Source organism: Rhinoraja longicauda, chromosome 23 (assembly GCF_053455715.1).
Source record: "Rhinoraja longicauda isolate Sanriku21f chromosome 23, sRhiLon1.1, whole genome shotgun sequence".
Lineage (NCBI taxonomy): Eukaryota > Metazoa > Chordata > Chondrichthyes > Rajiformes > Arhynchobatidae > Rhinoraja > Rhinoraja longicauda.
In genome coordinates, this window is record NC_135975.1 from 16,958,176 (window position 1) to 16,962,819 (window position 4,644).

Sequence of the window (4,644 nt, forward strand, 5' to 3'; positions counted from 1 at the left end):
ATGGACCATTTAGATCGGGACCCCTCTTCAGTCTGAAGACCCGAAACATCACCTTTCCGTGATCTCGAGAGAAGATCAACACTTTGTGTCCCTTTCTCAACAGAAAAAGGGATGCACGTATTTAATAAGTGAGAAGTAAATGAGCGAGCTTTACCTCGAATGGAACATGAATATTCTTTGTCCAGGAAAGGGAATTTAAAATAAAACGTAATTTGCGGTCACCGGTCGGATACTGGAAATAGAAACCATCAATATATATCATTTTCACCATTCACATGGGACAGCGTCTGTGATATTTGATATGACCAGTGGATAAGTAAAGCACACAAATATTTTAATGTTTCGATGCAGATAAACCGCATTAGGATAAAACACACGGTTTAAGATAGGGCAGTCCATGTAGGGCGGAGGGCGAGGGCTAAGTTTGAAGATCCTTGCTTTAAATTCACACTCCTGCCATGTTTATCTTGCTTCTGCAGCCGCCGCATCTATTCAGAAAACTCACAATGCGGAACTATCGGGGGAAGTATTAATCAAAGTAATGTGCAGTCAGTCCTCTGTGGGCTGCAGTCAATAAAGATACAAGGGCCGCTGCTGTTTCCAGCGAGTCGCCCAGTCATCAGTGTAACTGGTGGATAACCACCGATAGCTGAACCCAAAATAGAAGTGTTTAGCATCCACGTTTCAACTTAAAGTGTTCTTTAATTTATATGGTGGGCTGTAATTTTGAAATGTTGCCGCTTACTTTTCCCGCAGCGGGCTAAATGTAACATAACAAATATGTTTTCAAAAGCACAACTATGTTAAGGTGCAGATGCTGCTTCACCAAAAAGACACAAAATGCTGGAATAACTCAGCGGGTCAGCCAGCATATCTGGAGAACATGGATGAGTGACTTTTCGGGTCGGGACCCTTCTTCAGACGGATTGAAAAGGTGCAATATGGGTTTTGTTTTTGCAATTAATATTTCCAGTTTACCCTCTAATGCAAAAAGGAAAGGTATAGAATTAATTAAAGATGAATCATAAATTGTAGTCCTGGAGAAGTTTAATTTCTAAGCTGTAGTCAGTTTAATTAGCAAATTGATTTTGTATGCGTGTGGTGTTCGTGAAATCCCTGTTCATCTCCTCTGTATTTATAAATGTCAAGCGGCTTCTGGTCGACCTGAACGACCAGCGCTTTAAATTGTGCTATTTTCCGCGCCATTTCCTACCGGTCATCCTTCATGTTAAGAGTTTGCAATATTTATAACAGTCTATAAAACATAAAACCATGACAAACGAATTACCATTTGAGGATCTTCCAAGGATGAACCTATTGTCTGGAAGGCACGACTCGCTGGAGGCGGTGAGCGACAGACAGGGGAAGAGGACGCCCTCTCCACGAATACCCAGTGGGACAACCCAAGCTGATCCCGGACTACATGTCGACAGGAGCTCCATAGCTGGGCTGCGGAAATGCGAGCTCCCTGCTTACAGCGATGCCATCAGCGTCTGCGAGGCGATGCAATGTGATGTTTCCCAGGGCCGCGCTTGTCACGGGCAACCACGGGAGGAATCGCTTGCCTCTGAGTCTTCTCACGCTAATTGCAGCCACAAAGTGTTGGGCTTCCATTCTTGTACATGGCAGCCGGCGAGGACCAGTAAAGGCACAATGGCTCTGCTCAAACTGACCTTGATGGCTTTTAGCTTCGTCTTCTGGACAGCTGGTCTCACCATGTTCACCATTGGTATCTGGGCGAAGATCTCACTCGGCAGCTATTTGGAGTTGTCCACCAATGACTACCCCAACACCCCCCACATCCTTCTCGCCATGGGAGCCACTGTCATTCTCTGGGGCTTCCTCGGATGCTTCAGCGCTGCCACGGAACACAAATGCCTTCTCAGGACTTATGGGGTGTTTCAGATGGCGCTCCTCATCGGGGGACTGTCCGCCGGCTTCTCTGCCTTGTTCTACCGTAAGGATATCGCCGAGGGGTTTCGCAATGGCTTGGGCGAGACCATCCAGGTCTACGGAGAAGACGAGAAGGCCGACGCTATCGACGACATTCAGCGCACCCTGGACTGCTGTGGGGTGGAAAGCTACAAGGACTGGGTTCTGTCTCCCTGGTCTGAGCAGCAAATGGGCAATGGTTCGGTCCCTTTGAGCTGCTGTACGGCGAGGAGAGGATGTGAGAACAATCCGGTCACTCCAGGTGCCCAGGGCATTTACAAGGAAGGTTGCTTCAAGAAAATCTACAATTTCGTGAACGACAACCTGTTTTACATTGCTGTCGGGGCTCTGGGGTTGGCTGTGGTACAAGTGGTTGGAATTGTGTTGGCATGTTTGCTGGCTTCAAGAATCCCCGGCGCTGAGTTCCGGGAGGACAGAACTGCCCCGTTCTGAATTTGGACTCTAGACATTTCCAAACATCCCCAGTGGGGGAAGAAAACAAGATGCAAATCCCCCAAACAACCAGTCTTGTCCAAAAAAGAACGGACGATGCAACCGTACTGTTTTGCCAAGTTTTAGATGATTACCAATTTAAATGCGAATCAATTAAGAGAGAGTATAAATGAGAATGCCTAATACTATTCCCATTACAGGAATGAAGGGAATATTGAAATAGCAAATTAATCTGCTGGGTTTACCGCGTTGCATTAAGTACAAAGAGTACGACAAACTACCTTTTTTGGGGGCTCGCGTTGGAAAGTACAGATAATCCCACCTTTTGTTTAAACGAAAAGTCGGAGAGAGGAGAACCTTGAGATCTTTAAAGTAGACAAACTTTTTGTTTTTAAAATGATTTGCAAAATGCGTAGTTGTAGGTTGCTAGCTGGTCGACACACGGCGAAACATCCCGGAGATTCAAGGACCATGCAAATCACAGGTTAAGCATTAAAGACAATATATTAAACAAAACAAACAAAAAATGACTGGGACTTTAAAATTATAACACCTTCCATGGTTAATTCTCTGAAGTATGTTGTTTTAAAAAAAAGCGTAAATTGCATTTATATAGCGCTTTTAAAGTCCTCAAATATTTCATGGTGCAATGGGGGATTAGAATGTAAATAACCAAATTCATCGAGGTAACTCCGAGAGCAGAAACCCTTATGACAATGCCCATATCCCCATCGTAAAATGAATAAAGATACCACATTCCTGTGCTTTATTGCTGATTCAATACGAGTTATTTTGATTGCTTCACCTATTTATCCACATTTCCGTTGCAGTATGGATACAAACACGACCACAACCCTTTGAATTCCGTTCCCTCCCACCAACCATTCTATGAACGACGCCTACGTGAGTGGATCAGGCACCAGTACGAAGAGTCCACTGGATCCTATTAAATCATTCATCAGTGGTATATCGTGATGATGTATTCCTCATTGTGTATTTTTTGCATTATGTCCCTTTTTTCTTTTCATTGGACTATAGAATTTATTGTGTGATTTGTGTTTTGTGTGCTGTCTGAATCTATGTACCTGTGATGGTGCTACAAGCAACATTTCCCTCATACCTGTACTTCACCACACGAGTGCATATGATAATAAACTCGACTCGACATGACTTGCCTTGACTTTATTGTTTATTTTTTTCGAAAAAATGTAGAAAAAAAATTGTTTGGAACTTGCACTCAGATTTTCTTGAGATATGTGTAGGAAGGAACTGCAGATGTTGGTATAAATCGAAGATAGACACAACATACTGGAGTAACTCACCGGGCAAGCAGCATCTCTGGAGCGAAGGAATGGGTGACATTTGGGGTCGAGACCCGAAATGTCACCCATTCCTTCTCTCCAGCGTTTTGTGTCTATTTTCTTGAGATTTGCCAACAGTTCCACAAGCGGCCGCTGACGTTTCCCAACCTAATCGTCAACAAGTTTGTCGGGGTCATCGACAACCCCGCGTCTTTGGGATGTGGGAGGAAACCAGAGCACCCAGAGGAAACTCACGCGGTCACGGGGAGAACGTGTAAACCCCACACAGGGTCGAATCCGGATCTCTGGAGCCATGATGCAGCAGCTCTACCAGCTGCGCCACTGTGCCACCCTCTTTATTCACTTAAATAGCGATACTTAAAACAAGATGGAAGTCCTGTGGAATAGCTCCATACAACGGGTTATAAGCATCCCCTTGTCCCTGAGTAATACCCCTTTGCTAATAACCCAGCATCTACTTTACTGCTTCGTCCACAATCTCTAACGCAAATTATTCCATAAGAAGTACATTTTTAAAAATTACATTACCTTGCTGTTACATATTGTGAAGGTGGGCTACTTACCGCCTGCCGAAGAGTTCATGAGCAACGCCGACTCGTACTGTTTAATTTGGAAAACAGATCTAGGTTAAATATCTGTACAGGTCTTGTGAAGTCCAGGAACGAGAACGTTGTTAGCGAAATCCCCCAAATACCCATCCATGTTAAATATCTATACAGATCTTACCAAGTGCAGGAACCATTACTTTGTTAGCAAAATTCCCCCAGATACCAATCTAAGTATCTATGCTTGCATGGAAGTCCTATAATTCCCAACACTTAAGAGGAGAAATGCCAGCAGTTCCACAAAAAGTTATTAATAATTCTCTGTGAAATTCAGGCCAATGAGTCAAGCAACAAGATAGTATTAACTTTGATTATTTACCCTTACTTTCAGT

At 43.9% G+C, this 4,644-nt stretch overlaps 1 pseudogene; it reads left to right on the forward strand.

Moving 5' to 3' along the window:
- The first annotated feature begins 1,272 nt into the window (after positions 1 to 1,272).
- On the forward strand, positions 1,273 to 2,819 carry LOC144604913 (tetraspanin-7 pseudogene; annotated as a pseudogene).
- The last annotated feature ends 1,825 nt before the right edge of the window (positions 2,820 to 4,644 follow it).